Here is a 12030-nt window from a genome sequence, read left to right on the forward strand (position 1 = left end):
ATCAGTCCTTCCACTGATGTGACCACCAGAACCTACTAGCCATGAGACCTGGCCCCTCCTGGAAAATATTCCTGGCTCCACTGTTGTGTGTTCATTTTTTTTTTTTTTTGGTTTTGTTTTCGATGGTGTTGACTGGTAGTAGGTGTTGCTTTTTTCTTTTTCTTTTTCTTTTTTTGGTTAAAATAATTTAAAATAGATAAAATGACTTCTTTTTTTTTTTTTTTAATGAGATAGATAAATGACTTTTTAAATTGCTAAAAACTAAATTTTTTAACACCATCAATTTGAATAGTCTTGGGTTTACTTCTTTGTGTATTCAAGACAGAGGATCACCATCGCACACCCTTGCTGCGATAGTCATTTCACAAGTATAAATACTTGTGGGTGCGGGGGGCAAAAGTCGGAATTCAAATTTTTAGGAGGGAGTTTCATACACATATACACTTAGATGATGCTAGAGTAGAATTCTATCTTAAAAAAACAAAAAAAAACAAGAGGATCTAAAAACCAAAAAAATTATTAACACACAACAAGCAACACTATATATATATATATATGGGTCATTCTATGGTACCCACCTCTTTTTTAAGTGGGTACCGTACCCATCCAAATCTTGGCCGTTTATTTTTATTGTTTCACTCCTAACCGTTTACTTGAGTTTAGTAGTAAACCTATTACCGGTAGAATGGGTAGGGTATAAAAGCAAAACAAAACATTAAAGAAAATAAAGAAACCGAGACCGAATGATTGGTAAAAAAAAAAAAAAAAACAGAGGACGAAAGAGGCCAAGAGGATGAACGAGAGTGTGACTGCCACTACTCACCATCCACCACCTTCAGATAATCTACCACTGTCATCGGTGATAATTTTTTTATTTTTTTATTTGCTGTGATTCATATTGATTTTAAATTTGATTCAGATGTTTCGTTTTCATTTGGTTTTGATAATTTTTTTTTTTTTCGATTTGAATTTGAGGGTTTCGGAAAAAGAATACTGGAGGAGCATCCAAATTTTTGCTACGCTTTTTGAATTTGTTGTGAGTATTCTATTCTATTCCTGGTTTTTTTTTATAAAAAATTTCTTTTGTTTTAAGTAATTTTATTTGTAAATAAATGTAGGCAATATATTTCATTGATTTTTTATTTTTAGGGTTTCTGTTAATTGTGTAAATTGTGGTTGATAAATAAGGATTGAGAATATAGGGCAAGAAGAATTTATATTTCCATTGCCACCATTTCAGAGTCTGAAAAGGGTTACGGCTTACAATCTGGATCCTTTTGTCCTTTTATGTTGTGGCCCTTGAGCCTTGAAGAGTTATTTAAGTCTCATAATCTTTATGTTGTAGTAAATTCTTCATTCTAGATTATTTTACTCACATTGTTGGATGGTTGAACAACAATGTGGAAAGGAGGGAGAAGGAGTGAATATTATTTATCAAATTTATTTTCAGCATCTTTGTGCTTCCTATATAAGAAAAAGATAAAAGTCTAAAGGCTTAAGTTTAACGCAATATTTTGGTAGACTGTATTGTCTAGTGCTTTTGCTTTCAAAAGATAACTGCCAACAAAATCCTCACTCTCCTAGTTGTATACGGGAGTAGTGGTTCAGTGGATTGTATGTAGTTTAGGATAGGCATTGAATATTTTATTTTGAAATATGTAAAGTTCAGAATAAAATATTGGTGGCCACATTCTTTATAAGTTTCGCAGTTATCTTTTGCCACAAATTGCAGAAGCTTTGTTATGTGATCGTCATTGGTCATACTTATATGGAGTACCAAGTATATCATAATTTTTAATCCTTAATTATATTTTGATGGAAGTATTCATTAATCTATTTTTGATGTACTAATGAATGCTTTGCTTTCCTTTTTCAACTATATATGATTATGAGGAAGAAAGCCTAGTGGAAGATTTTGGCGACTTGTGCATATCTCAATCTAGTTCATTTGTTGGTGAGGATTAGGTGAATAAAGTTGTCCACTGTTTTAAAAACCGGACCGACCGGTTTGGCCGGTTCAATCGAGAATTGGGAGCCAATCCGGTCCGGTTAAAAGCCTCAAAACCGGTCAAAAACCGGGGTTGAACCGGAAAGTAAAAAAAAAACGGTTCTATGCCCGGTTCAGTTTTTAAAACCATGAAGTTGTCAATTAAATTCAACCATAGCCTAAAAGCTTCTTTTCTTTTTTCTTTTTTTCTTTTTTTGCATCAAAATTTTGTACAAGTCTAGATGTTAAAACCTTCTGAAGCTGTGGTTGGTGGAACAAGCTTAAGATTTCAAGGAAAATGCCTTAGTGCTATATTATTTTTGAGTTTCACCATTTTATATGACAAGTGCTTATTTTGTTGACTTTGCAAGTTGCCTTGTATTTTTAAGTAAAGGTGGTGATGCGCACAGCAAGCATCACATAAAGTTTAGGGAGAACAGGTACAATAATTTTTTTGAGATTGTGTTTTGGAACCTTATGAACTCTGAGGCCACTCCTGTTCCATCCAATTAGAGTGGGGTGGCTCTTGTATCTCCCATGAATTACCATGTACTTTGCAAAATATGGTAAGGCTACAATAGAAATAAATTATATTTTTCTTTAATCTGGGAAGTTCCTTTGTCTATCACATATTGACCCTTAGTTAATGTACTAATTGGAACTTGGAAGTTAGATATACGAATTGGGTACTCAGGTCCTTTCTTTTTGGGTGCAGGGGCCTGAAGTTATTGTTATTGACATTGTAATTTTGCATGCATTCCAGCATAGCAGTGGACATTTTGTAGGTCTAAGGTCTTCCTCTTGAGTTATAAGAGTATAAATTTGCATAAAAAATTTGGATGTCTTTTGGTGCTGTAAACGTGGCTAGATTTTTAAATGTCCTATATGAATTATGGCATATGTTTTAGTTCATAAGAACTTTGTTATTAGAGTGCATGTTAATTAAAATGTCTTTTTAAGTCTTGGTCATTTACAACATTTACGATTTATGTAATCTATCAACCAAAACCATGTCTAGCTAGTATTTTGTAGATTTCCCTTTTTTTTTTTCTTTTTTTTTTTTTTTTTTTTTTTTTTTTTTTTTTTTTTTTCTGGGTAATTGTTTATTGCAGGGGATAGAACCCCCGCACTAACGGTTACAAGGAGAATCGGGTACCACTAGGCTTCAAGGCCGGTGGTTATTTCTTTGTAGTTTTTCAACTTCCTTTAGATACTTTACAACGAGAGACTTGCTTTTAGTATATGAAACTGGGTTGTATATCATTTCAAGTTACTGTTATTATGAGGTAAAAAACACTATATTTAGCTCCAAGTGCAAGTAGGTGGTATGAACTTGTGGAAAAATGGTTCCATATAGCACTCAGATCAAGAGAGCTAAAATATTATAGCACCCAATATTTGCCCAATCAATGCAAAAAAATAAATAAATATTATACCAATTGTGTATAATATCAAATTTCAAAATATTTTAAATTAAATGGTTGAAAGGGGTCATGTATGATGTTTGTTCAACTAAATGACTTCCCAGGACTAACTCAACTATATGGCCATGTGCTAACTACTTCCTGATTTTGCATTTTTCAAGCTATAACATGTTTTGTCCATGCATTTAAAGATTGCTTTGAGAAAATTTTGCAGATGCATAATTCCTTCATTTCTACATAAGTTTATAACTAATACAATCATCACATAATGCCCTACTTTTTATTTTATTTTTTCCCTTTTCCTTTGTTTTATTGTCCAATTTATTTTAATTAAGTTAACTAATTGCTTCTTCTTTTTTCTCTTTAGAAAAATACAAAAGCATGTGCTTATAAAACAAAGTTACTGAAAATTGGAGGACATTGAGATCTTGTTTGGGAGGAATAGAGCTCCTGGAGTTGGTGCAAAATATATGGACGATGCAATTGAAGTTATGACTAAGGAAGGAGAAAAGTGATGAATTCTCCTATTGCACAACAACACATCAACATTTGGTATCAATAAGTTATGCAATTGAGCCTTGTCAAAGAAAAAATGGTAGAAAAGATCCACTTTGAAACAATTTTTTAGTTTGAGATTTTGAATGTTGTTAAAGAAAAGCCCATGTATTTGTACTCTTTCTCTCTCTAAAATATTTTAGTTGGCAAGACATTTTTTTAGTTGGGTATGATGGAAGATATTTTGTCATTATCTTGTCAATTGGTTTATCAATGGCTTCTTTGTTTTGAATTTTGTGTAAAAAACACATATTTTGGATACTGTTAGGAACCTTATAGGCATATATAGATAATCATTGTTGTAATATTGCATTTAGTTAGTTAGTTAGTTGTAGGATTGCAACAAGTTGAGCCAAGTTAGTTACAAGTTGTTAGTTGGTTATTTGGCTAAGCAACTTGTATAAATACTTGTAATTCATAGCATTTTGCATATTGAAGAATAAACCAATTTCTTAGTGCATTAGTACATCTCTCTCTTAATCTTCATTTCTCTATGGAGGGTGACTACCTCGAATTAAGTCAATTTTCCTACAATTCTCATCAATTTCCCTATAATTCATACCCATCCCCATTAGGAACCTCTAGGTTCTTAACATTTGGTATCAGAGCTGTCGATCTTAAGATAGGTGAATATGACTGACAAGAAATCTTGATAGACTTACAACAAATGGTGAATGAAGTTTCAGAAAAGGTCAAGGCCTTGGCTGAATCTAAAAAGGCCATGAAAGAAGAGCTCTCAAGATTGCAAGAGGATCTTAAGAACATGTCTAAAGAAGAGTTACAACCTCTTGATTTAATAGAACTCAAAGAGAAAATTAAGTTCCAAGAACCAACATCTGCAGTTACCAATCGAGATGCTGATTTCTATGTCAAAGTGGATGATGATGTCCATGTACACGCTGCCCTTGAATGCCATGTGCAGTCTCGCCTACTCTTTCAGGTTCCAGTGCAACTTAGTGTATCCAAGATTGAAACTGTTTTTGCATGTCCAATTCAGTCCATAAAGCCAACAAAGAAGGTGATGATGATCTTTCAAGAACTAAAGAGGCCACAACAACCAAAAAATGTTGGTCTTGAACAAGGACCAATGAATGCAAACTGCACATATGCTGCAAGGGAAGTCATAGACGACGTTTTTGATTTTTTGTCATCCAGCTCTTTCAAAAATGGGGGGGATCCATTTTGCTGTGATGGCTATCCATGAGAAAGAGGACGAGTTCTTGGTGGCAGCAGTACCATAAATGTCAGGTTCTATAGCCAAGTCTATCACAATTTTTTTAAGGAATCAGGTATGAATTGGGATCAACGTTCTGAATTTGATTGTAATGAAATAATTGCTTATGAAGAAGTTGCTCTCATCAAAGAGGAGGAATCAAAGAAAGTTTCTTAGGGTCCTAATTATCAAAGCTAAGGTCCCTAAATGTACTGGTGTGGTTTTAAGAAATGACTCAAAAGTCATAAGGGACGTGTATGGCCTTCACAACAAGAAAAGTGTAGTTTCTTAATCAGAATAAATCCTGTTTTTCGGAAAGGATCAGATTTATATGGTTATCAACTTCTAAGTTTTGCTGAATGTGTTAAGAAGCGGTTGAAGATTGAATTGGGAGTGCTATTTCCAACGTTTAATGGTGATGTTTTGGAAGAAGATCTAGTGTGACGGATGATGAGAAGTTCGATACAGCTCATTTCTTCCAACTGGCCTTACGGGAATTGGACAAAAGGAGCTGATCAATTTTTCATAAAAAGAAGGTTTTTCTCCAAGGAAAACACTTGGCATTGTGAGAATTGTACAACAAAAATCTCTGATTACAAATGTCACAATCTTGAGCTTATGGTGCATGGTTGTCCAAAAAATATTTGACCACTTGCATATTTTTGCTTGGATGGAAACATTGATCAGGTGTACTGTTGTTATTAAGAAACATATTATCATAGAGCAGCCCATTCAATTGGTGGCTATCCAATTTGTGTCAATCAAACACTTCAGGTTTGGAAAGAACTTCCCGGAAGATCCAACCATGAATATTCAAGTGGGGGTTTGGACAGTAATGAAACCTACTTGCACAAGTTATGGGTCGTAATTAATTGTTGTGGAGTTCTTGGTGTGTTCGACGGTCAAGATGCCTTGGAGTATTGGTGTTGTGGCTGATCACCCCTCATAAATATTACAAGAAAACCTTGAGGACAAGGTTTTGTAAAGGGGAGGGAAATGTTAGGAACCCTATAGGCATATAGATAATCATTGTTGTAATATTGCATTTAGTTAGTTGTAGGATTGCAACAAGTTGAGCCAAGTTAGTTACAAGTTGTTAGTTGGTTATTTGGCTAAGCAACTTGTATAAATACTTGTAATTCATAGCATTTTGCATATTGAAGAATAAACCAATTTCTTAGTGCATTAGTGCATCTCTCTCTCTCTCTCTCTCTCTATGGAGGGTGACTGCCTTGAATTAAGTCAATTTCCCTACAATTTCTATCAATTCCCGTACAATTCATACCCATCCCCATTAGGAACCTCTAGGTTCTTAATAGATACTTCATCATCTCTCTTGAAATAGAACTTTTTAGCTGTTAAGAACTTTGAGAAAAAATATTTTAGTTTTAGATTTTAAATGTTGTGAAAAAATTCATGCATTTAAGTTCTATCTTTATGTTGATATAGAACATTTTAGTTATCAATAGTTGGCAAAAAAAAATTTTAGTTGGCTATAATGACAGATTTTTAGTCATCATCTTGTCATTGGATTATCAATGGCTTTTTAATTTATTAAAAAAAGTTACTAAAATTAAAATGTAGAAGGTTTAAGAAAAATAAAAATTGAAAAAAATAGAGTGGTTGTATAAAATTTTTATTGTCATTTGTGCAAATAGAGGTTTCAGGGGGGTATTTTGGTTGTTTATAGATTTCAAGGGTCCTTCAGTTATTTTTTAGGTTTCAAAGGTATTTTGGTAAGTGTCTAGATTTCGGGGCATTACAGCCATTTTTTTTAGGTTTCATGGTCATTTAGGTCATTTTTTTTAGTATCTAAGAGTATTTCAATTATTTTTTAGGTTTAGAGGGTATTTTAGTCATTTTTTAGGTTTTAGGGTCATTTTTTAGGTTTTAGGATATCCCAATAATTTTTGAGAGTTTTGGAGTTATTTTGGTAATTTTTAAGTGTTAGGATGTGTTTTGGTAATTTTAGTATATATAAGTGTATTTTGGAAATTTTAGAGATTTTGGGAGTATTTTTGTTATATATATTCGTCGATTATTAGATAATTCGGTAGGGTTGGCTATGCTCATATGTAATGTTGGTACGGCTTAATGTGATGACGGAATTGTCAAATGTGAGTAAAAAAAAAACCATTGAATGTGACAAAAGTACGGTTACGTGTGATGTTGGTACAACCCAATATGACAATGGAACTGTCAAATGTGAGAAAAAAATAAGGTAGCACCGAATGTGACAAAAGTACAGTTATATGTGATGTTAGTACTGCCTCATGTGATAATAGAACCATCAAATGTGGGGGAAAAAAAAAAAGGAACCACTGAATTTGACAAAAGTACAGTTACATGTGATGTTGGTACTAAACAATGTAAGGATAAAATAGTCAAATATAAGAAAAAAAATGTAAGGATAAAATAGTCAAATATAAGAAAAAAATGGAACCACCAAATGTGACAATGGAATCAACAAATGTGAGAAGAAAAAAAAATAAAGGAACCATCGAATATGACAAGAATACAGTCACATGTGACATTAGAATTGCATAATGTGAGGATGAAACTGTCCAATGTGAGAAAAAAAAAAAAAAAAAAAAAAAAAAGAGGAAATCACCAAATGTGATGTTGGAACTGCGCAATGTGAAGATAGAACCGTCAAATGTGAGAAAAAAAAAATAAGGGAACCACCAAATGTGACAAAAGTACTGTCAAATGTAATGTTGGAACTGTACAATGTGAGGATAGAACTATCAAATGTGAGAAAAAAATAAGGGAACCACCAAATGTGACAAAAGTATAGTTAAATGTGATGTTGGAACTACACAATTATGAGGATGGAACCGTCAAATGTGAGAAAAAAATATGGGAACCATAAAATATAAAAAAAGTACAATCACATGTGATGTTAGTACTGCACAATGTGAGGATGGTATCATCAAATATAAGGAAAAAATAAGGGAACCATCAAATGTGACAAAAGTACAGTCACATGTGATGTTGGTACTACACAATGTGAGGATTGTACCATCGAATGTAAGAAAAAATAAGGGAACCACCGAATGTGACAAAAGTACAGTCATATGTGATGTTATTACTACACAATGTAAGGATGGTACCATTAAATGTGATGTTTTGGTAACCTAGTATAGCAGGTTGCCTACTAGTGAGTATCGTACTAAAAAAAAGGAGGGGTACGGTAGAATTACCTCTATATATATATATATATATATATATTAGTTAGCTATATTCAAACATTCACTTTCAAGTCTAGTTTGCATAACCAAAAGGTGTTTGAGGATGCTGGCCATTCACCTGACCAAGTCTGGTTCTTTGCTACTACAACCAAATTTGATTATAGAGAGGCTACTACATTGTGTAATCAGAACCAGACCTCTGATGCAGGTAGATGGGAAGCTCCAACATCAGGTATGTGCAAGGTTAATGTGGATGGAGTTGTTTCTAGAAATGGCAGATCGTCTAATGTCGGGGTAATTATAAGGAACAGCAAAGGTGGGCCCATAGCAGCACTTTGTAAGCTCTTACCAGGCCAATACTCAAGCCTGGAAACAGAAATCATTGCTCTTGAGAATGGAGGTAATTTGCAGGCTAGCATAATTTTGGGAGAGAATATCGTTAGTTAGCAAGGTTTTCAAACCATTTAGGAAACTATCAATTCGAGTCTTTGAAGCTTAAGTTCGGTGACAAAATCGAGCCTCAAAGACTCGAGTTCTAGTGTTGAGGCGAAGTAATTTATCCATGTGGATCTCGAGTTTTTCAGACTCGAGAAGTATCTGAAGAACGAAAATGAAGATGAAGACATCTGGAAAATGCAGATCCGAAGAAGAAAAACAAAGATTTGGATTGGAGAACACAGAACAATCTGAACTGGAAAACGCAAATCCGAAGAACGCAGAGCGATCTGAACTGGAAAACACAGATCCGAAGAACGCAGTACGATCTGAATAGAGATTTGGAATGGAGAACACAGAACTGAAAAATAGAGGAGCAAAATTGAAAAACAGAGGAGGAAGACTCTGCAGAAACAGATGAGGAAGGAGAAGTACAGAGGAGGAACTTGAGTATTATAAACTCGAGTTCAACGTGGATTCCACGTGGATAATTTTTGTTTGCCAGCTTAGGAACTCGAGCATTTAAGACTCGAGTTCGATCAAGAAACTTGAGTTTTAAAAACTTGAGATGCTATTTTTCTACGTTATTTTGCAAAAATCACCACTAACGAAATTGTTAAAAATTTAAGGCCAAATGGAAAAAAATTCCTTCAGAATAGAATCCTTTTAGCCAAAGAAATGGGGCTCACTTAGGTTATCATTGAATCAGATGTCCTCACAATTGTCCAAGATTGAAAGTTCAAAAACGTGTACAAAAACACCTTTGAACGTTTAGACCCCCAAATAACAACTTAATCAATTCAAGCAATATGTCAAACAACTAGTGTGCGGAAACTTAACATATGCTATCAAACGAAATTGATTAAATACTATCTAAGCCATAACAGATTAATATCCACAGCAGATAAATAAAAAGGCAAAGATAGAGAGGAAGGAAGATGCAAACACAAAGACAACACGCGATGTGTTATCGAAGAGGAAACCGAAACCCTCGGCGAAAAACCTCTCCGCCGCCCTCCAAGCGGTAATCAATCCACTAGAAAATATAGTTGGGATACAAGGACAGCAATAGACCCTCCAAGCCTAATCTACCCAGTGCACCTAAGCCCTCCAAGCTTCTTGCTCCAACGAGGTTACGCCGAACCTTTTTCTTTTCTAGCTTCCCGGATTCCGCTACTAGACCGTAGCATCAACCAATGAAGATTGGTTCCTTCCTAACTGCTTCCCAGAAATCCAAACAGCAGTCTCACAATGATGATGATGGTGAGAACCTGGTTTGGTATAATGCCTCTCAAGGATTTAACAATGGAGAGGAAGAGAGTTGAGGAATTTGAAGAGATTCTAAGGTAGAGATTGTGGGTGAAACAATCTGGTTTTTCTTTAGGGTTTCTCTCTCAAAATTCTCTCTGGAAGCTCTCTTTCAATCGTGGGTAATAGGGGTATTTATATTGGAGTGGAGAGGAATGTGAAACGTCAGGTTTTTACAAAACAGGGGTGGCTCGCGGCTTGACCTCGCGGCTTGACTAAGTCGCGAGATCCAGTCGCGAGATAACCGTATGGCCAGTTGTCCTGTTTTGTCCTGTAGTGCTCCAGCTAGCATGACTGTTCATCTTCCAGCATGCTTGGCACGTGTGCAGCTTCTGGCGGCTTGCAGCCGCGAGTCACCCGCGAGTCCCAACCGCGACACTCTGTTTTCTTGCACACTCTTGAGCAAACTTCACTCTATCTCACTCACTACCCTTACATCAAACCCACCTAAATACAGGGTTACTAAATGCTGAATTACAAGCAAATTTGGCACGGAATGAAGCCAATAAGATGGTTGAATAAATTCAACCTTACAATCTCCCCCTTTGGCTATTCCGTGACAAAACCCTAAAACAGACTCTAGACTTAACATGTGAGTTGGGAACAGTTGAACAAAACTCACTCACGCCTAACTCTAGAAGCTGTGAAGCACTTGAATCATATGAACATAATACTCCTGAAACACAACAATACACCATGATCATTGTAAGCAGAGAATTATAAAATGCATATAAAACAGGCAATAAGTGATCAAGCAAAGATGGAGTTATGAAACAAACCATGGCTTGATCAACCAAGTGAACACCACAAGGTAGTGATCACAATGCTCATTCACACTTAGAATGAACACAAGGACATACAAGTTAACAAGCACAAGGCAAGACACTTGTATGCTCAACACTCAACCAATGCATATCACATAAGTCATATGCATCTAGGAACAATCCTACAAGGGCACAAGAGTGACAGTACATAAACCAAAATGCATACCATTTAGATTAAAGTACTGATTTCAACATAGCATAAAGGCTGCATTAAGCAAGGTATATACCATAAAGCCTACAAATATGCATAAAAACATAACCCTAAAAACTTACATAAGCACAAGGGTACAAAACACAAACAACCTTGAATAACATTATCAAAATATATTAAACTTTAAACCAAGAGTTTGACATAAATATATATAAACAAGGTCTTAGAGTTTGACATGACTCCCCCTCAACACATTACTCCCCCTTAAGGGCTGCTTTTCTGCTTCTCAATCGATCATCAATGTCATTATCAACAGAAAACATCTCCCCCTTTTTGACAGGAATGGCCAAAGGGTCAGTGTTCAGGCTGAGTGGTGAAACTGTCCAGTTTTGCAGACAAAACATCAATCTGATCCTGCATAGCTTTCATCCTCTCAGAGTGCTCAGTCTGGACTTCTCTGATCCCATCAAGTCTTTCCAGAATGATTTGGAAAGCATCTGGAGGTGTATCTGAAGAAGTTGATGCTCTTGGTCTTTTGCCACTCCTCCTGGGTGTTGAGGTTGATGCATGCCCTGCTGCCTCTGCTTCAGTCTCCATTGGGACACCTTCTCCTTCATCACCTTCATCTTCATCTCCTGGAAGTCTAACACTTATCCTTTTGCAGGTAAGCTTGTTAATTGCAGAAGGTGTGGACATGGGACTGATGTCTTGTGGAATAGGAACACCCTTCCTTCTAAAAATCCTCATTAACAAACTGGGAAAGATCAGTTTTGGCCTAGAGGTTGTTCTTGTCTCATCCACAATAGTGTCATATATGTGGGAACTTATGTCTATGAAGTTCTTTTCTTTGAGATCCATCAAAAAGACTGCTCTAGCACAATTTATTGTAGTCAACTTCTTAATGGGATAGAGGTTAAACATCATGATGATTGTTAAACACCT

General features: G+C 35.3%; 1 long non-coding RNA gene across 1 annotated transcript; it reads left to right on the forward strand.

Annotated features, from left to right (window-relative positions):
- Positions 1 to 757: 757 nt before the first annotated feature.
- On the forward strand, positions 758 to 4336 carry LOC115979557. Its single transcript, XR_004089094.1, has 3 exons — positions 758 to 859; positions 976 to 1036; positions 3779 to 4336. It is a non-coding gene; the product is annotated as an uncharacterized LOC115979557 (long non-coding RNA).
- The last annotated feature ends 7694 nt before the right edge of the window (positions 4337 to 12030 follow it).

Source organism: Quercus lobata, chromosome 3 (assembly GCF_001633185.2).
Source record: "Quercus lobata isolate SW786 chromosome 3, ValleyOak3.0 Primary Assembly, whole genome shotgun sequence".
Taxonomy (NCBI): domain Eukaryota; kingdom Viridiplantae; phylum Streptophyta; class Magnoliopsida; order Fagales; family Fagaceae; genus Quercus; species Quercus lobata.